This window comes from Plectrocnemia conspersa, unplaced genomic scaffold, assembly GCF_051122295.1.
Source record: "Plectrocnemia conspersa isolate PC_06_02 unplaced genomic scaffold, ASM5112229v1 ptg000005l, whole genome shotgun sequence".
Classification (NCBI taxonomy): Eukaryota; Metazoa; Arthropoda; class Insecta; order Trichoptera; family Polycentropodidae; genus Plectrocnemia; species Plectrocnemia conspersa.
The window spans coordinates 9,188,893-9,201,079 of record NW_028277169.1 but is presented as its reverse complement, the minus strand read 5'-3'; the positions used below and the strand labels follow the sequence as shown (position 1 = coordinate 9,201,079).

The window sequence follows — 12,187 nt, the reverse complement described above, 5'->3', positions numbered from 1 at the left end:
TTTATTTAATATAATATTTACATATTTTAATAAACAATTTCTTAAGTCATCATTTAAAACTAACCATATCTTATTGAAAATTGACTTAAATAAAAACCTTTGAAATCAATTAATAACGTGACTCAATTTTCATATTTATGTTGGAAAAATGATCTATACAATAATAATAGAAAGAAGGCTAAACATTAATTTATAAAATTGTATAAGTTAAAAAGCGATTAGAACCACCTTGATAATAAAAGTGCGTGCTATACAGATAATGTTTACATGAATATTTACATAAACGCACTATCAAGAATGCTTAAGAGTGCAGTGTTTATTTATAAAAAAGATACACACTAAATTATGTGATCACATTAATAATAGATAAGATAAAACCGTTACGAGATGATAGTCATCGTGGAACAGTGAAAGTACTATTAAGATGATGCACCATATGAAATGCCTTTTCAATGCCCATAGAATTCAATAAAAAACCCTGACCTACTGACTATAAATATTCAATAAAAAAAAAATTGCGACTATGCAGATACAAATTACATTCGCAGTTAAATCGAGTTATCAATTGATCATAGTAAAACTGTTAACCGGCTATTGGCAAGTGTGTGAAAAAACTGACCTGAAAACACTAATTTACTATCAATCAACGGTGTCGTTAAAAAGGCACGCCAACGTTGAATACATAATCGATAGGCCTATTGAAATTATTGCAAATATTTGCGGTAGGCATACTATGATTTACACACCTGTTTGATTTTTAATATTAACGTGACACGAATACTTGATCTATACTTAATGTTTTATAACATACTTTCAATATCTATATTTCGTAATAGAAACACGCAGGTCATTCAATGTGTGTATTATATAACAGTTATAATAATTGAAGCTAGATTTAAATACTCTAATTGAATTTTTTCTTCAGGGAAGAAGCATCATCTTGTTAATATGTATATTAGAACAATATATTCAGTTCAACGGCCCAGACGTGATGATGTGGGCGTAAAAACACATAGTTTTAACCGTGAAATTGGCTCTTTAGATACGACGGTTAAAAGCTATTTAAATCTTAATTTGTAGCAATATAGTTTAATTATAATATCAATTATTGTTTTACAGGTAATTTAAATTTGATTCAATATCAATAAAAAAAAATTATTCAGTGAATATATTATAGTAACACAATAGTCAGTAGAAATTTAATTATATATTATAGTTTAAGGTCAAACGTTATGCCTGAATTACACTCTCTGGAATTTGGCCAAGGTTTTGGCAAAGGACGGAGAATATAGTGGGTTACTTCGGTCGAGTTCGGTTCTGCCCGCTCTAAAATCTCTCGGAAGTTGTCCGAGGTTACCGAGAACAGGAGGTAAAGTGGGGGTAATTCAGTCGACTTGGCACGCTTCGAGCGCTTCCGAACATTGTCGGCATATTTCCGAGTCAAAGAGACCGAAGTTGGAGCTGCTCTTTCGAGCGCGAGCCGTGAGATACTGCGTGTTGAGTGAGAGAGACAGTGACGAGAGTGAGAGAGATAATGATATGGTGTTTCGCAAACTGAGATAGAACGAGTAACTCGGTTCAATTTCAGTATGCGCGTATGCGTCCTATTAACACGCATGTCAAGCGCTGCATCGTGGTCACGTGGTCAATTTATAATACCACATGCTTATCGGGGACTTCAACAACTTTGAATATTTTAGGGCACCAAAAGGGATTAATTATATTTTTGATAGTATATTCTTCTAACAGATATCGTTATTGTATTTTTTTTCATATAAAATTAAATAATTAAAAAATATTTAGTGGTACTTGATTTTGTTAAAAAAATCGTTTCGAATATCCGTATGTATTTTCCGAGATCGGTTTATATAAATGTCACACCAGAACGAATTCTTATTTAAAATCGATGGCGACAAATTCTAGGATAGTCACAGATGTGGTGTTCGTATTCTGAAGTATCATTTTTTTGCCATATGGCATTTTGCAAAAGCCGACAAAGATTTTGGGTAATTGAAAATTTACGACCGAAAAGTTTTCACTGATATTGTATTGGTGAGTGCCCACATAAACTTTTATAGTTATCAGTAGCGTAATTTTAATAATATGACAATTTAAAAATTGCGATTATTTGGCACATTTTTCAATCGCGCGCAAATATGCTGGCTGTACGTGACAGAATCCGCCGTCCGGACAGCATATGAAATTTGTGACAGTGTAGTCGCATACGCGAAGTAGTATGTCTCGGCTGACTTCAGTTGTAACTTCGGTTCGGACAACTTCAAGAGAGTGTAGTGCAGGCATTAAAGTAGCTTTAAATGTTTTATGCAGTTTTGATTAAATATAATACATAAACAGTGAATCCTCGATTAAGAGCATAATTTGTTTCAGAAATAACTGACCATTCTATTGTATATATTTATATAGAAAAACATAATGAACTTAAGGTTAAAAAAACAAATAAAATTGATATTAAAAAAATTAATTTTAATAAATTAAGATTAGAATTACAAAAATGTGACTGGAATGTAGATAATATTGATGTTAACATGATATGGAACAAAATTTATAAGAATATAGTAGATTGTAAAACAAAAAGTCAATATAATTTTAAAAAGGAATATCGTTACAACCCAAAACCGTGGTTTAATGATGATGTTAAAAATGCTATAAAGAAAAGAGATGAGTCATACAAAATTTTTCAAATATTAAAAACAGAACAAATAGAATATAAAGTCTTTAATGAAAAATGGAAAACATACACACAATGTAGAAATATGGCAGTCAAAGTATTAAGAATGGCTAAAAAGAAATGGTATGAAAAATTGATAGATGAAATACAAAATGATCCAAATAAGATGAGGAAATCAATAAAACAATTAATTAATCCAACTCAGAAAAACGACATAATAAAAATGGAAATTAATGGAAATATATATCAAGATCCTTATATAATAGCAGAAAAAATGAATACATATTACATTGAGAGCATAGAAGAAATTGTGAATTCAATACCAAGGATTAGTAATTTAGTACAATATAATAATAAAGCAATAATTGTAAAATTTAGTAAATTTAAATCAGTATCATTAGATGAAATTCATAACATAATATGTAAATTTAAAAAAGGAACTAGTACTGATGAACTAGATATAAATATAATTAAAGAAACATGGGAAATAATAGGAACTAAATTAAATTATTTAATAAATAAAGCACTCTCCTTAGGAGAAATGCCTGAAAATTTAAAGATTGCTACTATTGTACCTATACCTAAAATAAAAAATAGTAAAAAAGTTGAAGAAATGAGACCAATCAACATGCTACCGTGTATAGAAAAAATAATAGAAGAAGTAGTAATCAAACAATTAAAGGAATTTATTACTTCTCAAAACATAATATGTGAACAACAATCGGGATTCAGAGAAAAGCATTCGACTGAAACTGCATTACAAGTAGTGATAAATGATTGGCTGTTGGCTAAGGATACAAACAAAATCATTGGAGCAGTTTTCTTGGATTTCAAGAGAGCCTTCGAAACAATAGACAGAAAAATAATGTTAAAGAAATTGGAGAGTATAGGTATAAGTGATATAGTTTTAAGATGGTTTAATAATTACTTATATAAAAGAAAACAAAAAGTTAAAATAAATAATGTATATTCTGAAGAGAAATTAGTGTCTTATGGAGTACCACAAGGGTCTAAATTGGGACCATTGTTATTTGTTTTGTATATTAATGATATAGTTAATAACGTGAAAAAATGTAAAATTCATCTATTTGCGGATGACACATTAATGTATTGCATAGGTGATAACATTAAAGAAATTGTAAATAATTTAAATAATGAATTAAGTATATTAGAAATATGGTTAAAGAATAATGTACTTAAATTAAATGAGAATAAAACTAAATGTATGTTTATTAATTATAAAAATGTGTTAGATAATAGTACCAAAATAGTAATAAATAACTCTAGTATAGAAATAGTGGATAATATAAAATATTTAGGAGTAATTGTTGATACAAAATTAAATTTTAAAGAACATTGTAATTACAAATTAAAAAAAATTAGTAGAAAAATAGGTTTATTATCTAGATTAAGAAATATATTAAGTATAAATACAAAAAAAAAATTTACAATAGTATAATATTGCCCCATTTTAATTATTGTGCAACACTATTAAATATGTTAAATAAATTAGATAAACAAATGTTGCAAAACTTACAAAATAGGGCAATGAGAGTAATCTTAAATAAAAATAGATTAACTAATTGTAAAAGTATGATTGATAGATTAGAATGGTTGAATGTTCAAGAAATATTGAGTATGAATGTTTTAGTATTTATATATAAGTTAGAAAATAATATGTTACCAAAATATTTTAATAAGTATTTAATAAGAAATAAAGATGTACATAAATATAATACTAGAAATAAAGAAAATTTAAAGATAATTAAGTATAAGAAAACAAGTACGGCTAGGGGAATTATGTACGGAGGTTTTGATTTATATAATAGTCTTACAAGAGAAATCCGAAGCAGCAAAAATATAACGGGTTTCATAAATGGAATAAAAAAACACCTTCGTACATATAGAAATAAATTATAATATTAAGACTTTATTATTGTATATTTTTATTTTTTCTTTCTGTTATGTATTTTTTATATATTTTTATATATGTTTACTAAATTTGTTAGATGTAAAGATTAGCTATTAAGCTAAATAAATTAATAAAATAAATAATAAATAAATAAATAGAAATGTATTTCTAAACACTCGTATATCAAAGCAAATTTCTTCATAAGAAATAATGAAAACTTATACTGATTTTTCTAAAATTCAAAAATAATGATATTAAATTAATTAATACAAAATAGAAGTGTATTTTATTATTTTTATTTATTATAAAATATTTGAATTTATTAAATATATTGGAATCACTGCTGTGTATCACTGATAGCTCAATAAAATATTTTTCGTGGAACTTCAATTAAGAATATATCTACTGACACATTTGCCCCTCTTTGAGGATTTAGTAAAAATGTTAAATTGCATTGTAATTGAATAGATTCAGAGCTCGCACTTCTACAGCTTTATTCAGTTAATGCTTTTCCACGAAATTTTGCACTGTTTCCCACATTTTATATATATCCCTAATCTCAATTGATGTAAGGGTTTCTCAGCCTCTTTTTATCCTATTGGTTCTTCGGAGGTTAGCTTCTTTCACTTCACCATTTCACTTTCACCATTCACTTCCAGTCCACAAGGATACAATTTCATCGGCAATTGGTAACTTTCGTTCAAGAACCAAACCGTCGCGATGTGGAAATATTATATATAAAATATATTTATAACAGTGAACGTCAGGGCTTCCAATTTTTACACACATACATTCGCGCGTGCTAGAGCCGAGCCACAAGAAGAAAGTCATATATGTCGCACGAAAATACAATTGTGTGATGTTTTTGTTTCTCAAATTATAACTCAAAAGGCGTGTCTTAACTACAAGAAGAATCATAGACTATCAGTAGTTGTGGAAAGAATGATGCAATACGTGCTGCTCGAATCGCATCGCTAAAATCTGATATTTCACTATTAAAAATAACATGTAAAGAAAAAATGCATATGATTTTTATAAGACACAGCAATATTATGAAATACTGATAATAATATTAATTAAAACTTTCTAAATGATATTATTTACTATGAACCAATTATATTTCATATGATATATAAATACATATAAACTTTAGTTACGATACTAATTATAACTTTAAATGTATACAAGCACAAAATATAAGTTTTAAACAAATTAAACAATTAACCGTGACTCTTTTTCGTGACAATAGTAACCCGTCAATTTTCCGGCAATTTATTGTTGTCTAAAGTGCAAAAATGTTACACATCAAAAAGTTCACACAATAACTTCGACGTAAATTACGTCTACTGAAATTCTAAAACGCCGATTCGTTCACAACTTAACGAAAGGCATTCAGGCAATATTTTCAGTCTTTTGTGTCTAGTGATAAAATTTTCCAAAGTCTCACGTGCGATATAAATAATTTCCATTCTTCTCGTGCTTCTCGCCCGTCCGTCCGATGTCTTATTCTCTATTCTGCGCTATTCCGCCGTTCTTTTACGAGAACAAAGATTTCCGCGATAGTAAAATTTCATAGTTGCTCTGCTGCTGCGTTATTTTTTGTTTCCTGTTTCGTTCTTTACGTTTGTGTTGTTTTTTTACGAGTAAAGTATTTTATGGTCCCAGCCCATGAGCGCGTATTGGCCGAGTTCTAATTTCGCAGTTAAATTTGAACGACTCGACTCGGATCGTAAATTTTGAAAAACTCTTGATTTAATTAGGAAAATTAACATATTGGGTTAAGAATCAGGAAAATACTACACAATTATTGTGTTAATTGTTGCAATAGTTTTAAAATTATGTGTGCTATTATAATATTCAATAATATTATAGGATTAAATAAAGCAAACCTGGACCGCGTAGATTATTGCGGCTGCTTTCTGTTGACTGCATTTGCAAAATCCAAAGAATGAAGCCGGAGTACCGCTCGATTGCCAACATCAAGAATTGGCTTACATACAAAAAAATCTCATCCAATGAGAGAAGATAAAGCTCCTTCTAATTGTTCCTTTTTTAGACCAATAGAAGCTGGTGAATCGTACAATGAATATTCTCGAAAATATATTTATAAAAACAAACGTGCAACGGAATTTTCGCAAAACGCGTCATATGATAATAAAGTAAAAATGAGCAGATAAAGATAAACTGCTAGAACAAACTAACCTTTAATCCACGCGTGCACCTGCAAATCGTGCGTATTGTCTTGCTGAGTATAATTAAATAAAGCTAACTTTCCATTAATAAAAAAATAACAGAATCACGTAATAAGATGAATAAGCTCTAATTAAAAACCAATATAAAATATGTGTCACTTCAAATAATTATCCAAGTCGATTTTAAAACAACGAGTACACAAATGACACGAATTTAATGCCATTTTTTTATGATTTATAGTTTTAAATATAAACTTAAGCTTGTAAATAACAAAATAATAAATATAAGCTGTAATATAAACCATTGGACTAAAATGCGAAATGTCATTGTTATTAAATGGATTTAATCTACGATTACATCCTAAAAATCATAGTAAATTGAAAGGATATATAAAAATAACCATTGCCATCATTGAACTCAAATATTATTACTTAAAATATAATTACTTTTATGTTCTTAAAAAACATAAATCGCCTTTAAATTTATCGTACTTCAGGTATAATATTATTTTACAAAGAATCCGAGCACCAGTTGTATTTTATTATATATTATAATATTATGTATAGAATTTATAATATTATAGCGAGCAATTTTCGTCGTGACTGTTATTTACGACTCAATTTCAATTGAGCGAAAATGCGAAAGCAAAACTTTCGAGTCTTTCAAAAGTTGCTGTGCGTTTGGTTACTTGAATCGGAATATTATATGATTCGGTAAATATATTTACGAAGCAAACTCTGGATCCATCTTGTGCGATGTTTGTATATAAAATTGCAAACAAATACGATCAAAAGTTAAATATGACAAAAAACAATCAAACATACGACACACGCACACGGAAAACATTTTTTAATATTAGCATAGAAATAGGTATTAAAAGACAATATTGGAAATAACATCATATCTTTAGTGTGTAAATAAATATTATTTAAGATGGTTGTGGTTGATTTACTTATCTTCATGGCGAAGATTTTCGATCCAGTTTCAAAGATAGCATGAAGCTAGAATAACTTTTTATTTAATAACATTTGTGGGGGGGTTTCAACCACTTGCATAATCAATTTAGAGGTCATTCTTACGACTAGTTCTAACAAATGAAAAAAAAATAAGTAAGACCTAACAATATATGAGAACAATTGCGTTAAAAATTAATAATATTTAACGGACCGCCTATCAACACAGAAAAAATACTATTTGTGTGAAAAGTATGTGTTCCACTCTGCACAAAAGGACTATTGTTATTTTTACACCATTGTTAACGATCTCCAAAATGGCCATCTGGAAGTTATACTTTTAACTGTTTCTCAAAGTGCAAAAAATTGTAGCATTTTAGGCGAGCGCACATATGCGTGATAAATTGTATTGAAAAAATAATATCATTATATGAAGAAATCCGATACCGAGCATGCGTTTATGTTAGTTTATGAGCGACTTCGGTCATTTTTTATACACATATTTTTTTAAATAAAAATATTAAATAATTAGTTAATACATATGTATATAACAAAAATAAAAAAATATTTTTTACGTTATATTTTAATTATGTACTATAAATTATTATGAAAAAAATATATGTTTTTACAAAAATTTGAAAAAAATTGCCCGGGAAGCGGTTAAAACGTAAACACATTTCGTACGTCTGGCTAAGAAGCGATGCAATTAGCCTACCAATATCTTCACCTGCGATTCGCCATATAAAATATGCGAAACTTGGTCACAGAAAGGCAGACGGAGAGGCAGAGAGAGAGAGAGAGAGGGGGGGAGGAAGCGATGCAATTGGCCTACCAACATCCTCACCTGCGATTCGCCATATAAAATATGTGAAACTTGGTCACAGAAGAGATTTAACCATAAGGAGACACATCAGCGAATAGTCCAGTATCATGACAATACCACATCACGACAGATTACAGTCGGCAATAATTCAATTCGACACTCCAGCAAAAAGTCACCGACTTTTAACGGCAGTTACGTTTCGGTATATGTGGTATTTTATTTATGTTTAATAAAAATAAAGCATTATTAACTGTTCCGGCGTCGAAACATTATTTATTTTTATTAAAATATCAATAGTTCAATATGTTTTATTGTCGCATTAACTAATCGTTTTAAATATTAAAATCAATGAACAACATAACCTAATACATAATAAAAGTCAACTGACAATAATATTAAAATTTCACAGCATTCAAGAGCAACTTCTACTATTATTTTATAATCAAATATGATATTATCAAAAGAATAAAAGATCTTATCTAAGGCCATAAGAAGAAAACAACATAGTTTACTAAATAAACATCTAACATGATACTTTACTATTATTACTATGTATTATTATTAATAACAAACGTCTTCTTAATACTTAGATAAAATACTATTAAAATGATTGCTGTATAATTTAAAACTCAACTAAAATATTTTAATAGTGCTAAATTTATTTAACATCTGTAAAGTTGTACTAAATATGATATAATTCTGTAGATTTATGTACAAAATTACGTCTCAAAACCAACATTTTTTATTAAGCCTTATATATTAATGAACAAGATTAAGGGTTATTATTATCTGTTAATATTTGTTTAGGGTCACTTCTTTAAATCAAATAAGAAACTATTGTCTGATCTTACAGATTTTAATGCTATTTTTCGTTTTATAGAGGAGGCGTATTGTGGCTATCTTATATCTACAATGGATAAAGCAGTAGATGTCGCACTTAAAGGAATTTATGGATAATGCTAGATTCGAGAGACGAATGTGGAAGGCGTTACTGGATAATGTGTCCATAAGGATACATTTTTAACATTTTTCATCAAAATCGCAAGCAATAATATCAGAAAGAAAACTAATAGAAAATCGTTCGTGAAATATGAACGTTCAATAAATCAAATTGCTTTTTTTTCAGATGATAAAGTAGTCCAATATTTTATTATTAATATATTAAATGAATTGTATAATATATAAATACGTATTTTAGCTATTTGATATACACAACGCATGAGCAATGGAATATTTCACGTCACGTACTTCCTTCCACGTATAACCGTGTCAAACACGTGATTTATTATTATTCTACGTTGTGATTGTTTATTCGGGCATTAAAAATAAAATTTGATTAAACAGTGCATAAATTTAGTTGTCATTCATCAAATTTTGGTATTCCAAGTGGGAGGTATTACGTTTTTCCGCAGGCAAATCGTGACTTAATTAAAGTTTACCGCAAATTTTGATTGTGTACACAAAGCTTTCGCTTTATGTATAATATGTAAAAATATTCCACTTTTCCTTCCCGATCTCATATCCCAATCCAGGAAAGGCGTTCAATGTTCATAAGTATTCAGAGGGCGTTGTCCCAAGGATCGAAGAGGACTTTTTATGGATACGATAATGCCAAAGAGGAGTGCTCATAATTTACCATATTGTTTAGCCAGAGCGTTGCGGTTATCCTTATCTTACCATGACTTCAAAAGCTCATGTGGGAAATGGTTGTTTCTTCTTACCTGAGAACAAAGAGAAAATATTTATATAACACAAAAGCATTTGTAAGTCTTCAAAACTTCATCGATTATTACTAAAATAAATGGAAGATATCGAATTACTTTTTGGTTCTGAAGTTAAAAAGTTCAAGAATCCTTAAATATTATTAACGACTTTAACCCATTAAGGTTAATTTTAAAAATCTTCCAACAATGCTGTGAATGTTAATGGCGCCTCGTAAAAATAAAAATTAAATTGTTTTTATATGAAAGTAATAAAATTGTTGTGTAAGCGTAAAGTCTAAGGAATAACAATTTGCAATAATTAATTTTATTATAAAAGTAGTTTGGATCGAATCCAAAAAAATATATCTATAACTCAATTAAGAAGTCATAAATCACAAATTGAAGGCCGACGGAAAAGGTGAGTCTTATAGTATTAGTAAATATATATATATGTTTTATTAACTTATTAGTATCAATATTAAAAATCAACTGGCACACGTCCAGGCGAAAATTTTCAACGTTGTTCACATGATTTACGTTCATAATCGGCACACAAAGATGTTCTAATTCTCTTCTTTGTGCTTTTAAACTGAACATAAAGACATGTAAGATGTGCGCCAAATATTTGCGCAGAACTGTGCCAATCGTTTGTTATTCAGTCAGTTAAAAATCGTAAACTTTTTAATCCCGAATGATCGTTATTGTTGCCAAAAGTTTATTTTAATAAACAAAGCTGAGTGATTCGTAAGCTTGATTTAGAAAATATGAGTCTAATTTATAATAGCTTTGTCTGTTTCATAATTAGGTTTATAAAGAATCTAATAATGTGTTTTAAAGGCTTAAGAATAATTTTAAAAATGTAATATTGTCGCTTTTTAAAAGGAAGCGATGTCGTCTCGAGGGAGAACATTGCTTTTGTAAACATAAAAATAACGTCAAATTAACTCGGTATTTTTTTTAATAAAATGTAGGAGATTTTTATAAATTATTCTTTATATAATATAAAATATAAAGCATATGAAAAGCGTAAGTAAAAATTTAAAAGGTTTATTCTAACAACAGTATGTAAATAATTAAATCTTTAACTAGTAAATAATGCGCTAATTTATAATGATTTAGAATTGAATAAAAAAATAATAATCTTATTATGATTTGTTAATATTGTAACATTAATAAAAACAGTTTATTTTTAAAATATTAAATAAAAATACATGCAAATAAAATTTTGTAGTGATTTTTATACCAAAGGCCTATTTTTTTGCTTTATAAATTTTTAACATAAAACAATATTATTATAAAATTTGTGTTAATAAAAAAACATATTTTATTCCAAAATTACCAATAATATAAATATTTTGCAGCAATTTTGTATTTATTTATAGTGCTTTTAACTAATATAATATCTATAAAGGCCTAAACGAATACAGACAGCAAAACAAATTAAATATAAATTTTGTATTATACAATATACGTTTATAGAATATCATTGATATAAGTTTTTTCTTTCTATATGAAAAAGGAATGCGTACACATATAGATAACATTTGCATTTTTCTTCGTATATGGTTCAATAAAATACATTTTATTCTTCACTCCTTCGCTTCAAAAGCTCTTGAGCATCTCATGCACTCATACGGCTTTCTTCTGCGAATAAAGAATGGATTTTCGATTTTAATTTGCCGATTTCTTCAGTCATATATTACATACTTATTTCCTTCTTGAATTATATAAAAAAATATCGCAAGAACTTCGCGTATTAATCTCGGATAATTATATGAGGTTGCATAGGCAATGATTGATGTTGTGCTGTTTCTTTCGCCTTTGCTTTGAGTTTCGGTCAAATTTGTCGGAAATTTGCGATCGTTGGAGTTAATTAAGCTCGAAAACCGCTGTTTTGCACGTGATTTCAGACAC

The 12,187-nt window shown here is 28.3% G+C and overlaps 1 protein-coding gene across 2 annotated transcripts in view; it reads right to left on the bottom strand.

The window, feature by feature from the left end:
• LOC148234810 (angiotensin-converting enzyme-like) overlaps positions 1-12,187 on the bottom strand; it is a 179,109-nt gene that overhangs the window by 54,451 nt on the left and 112,471 nt on the right. The gene's annotated exons all lie outside the window — the stretch shown is intronic.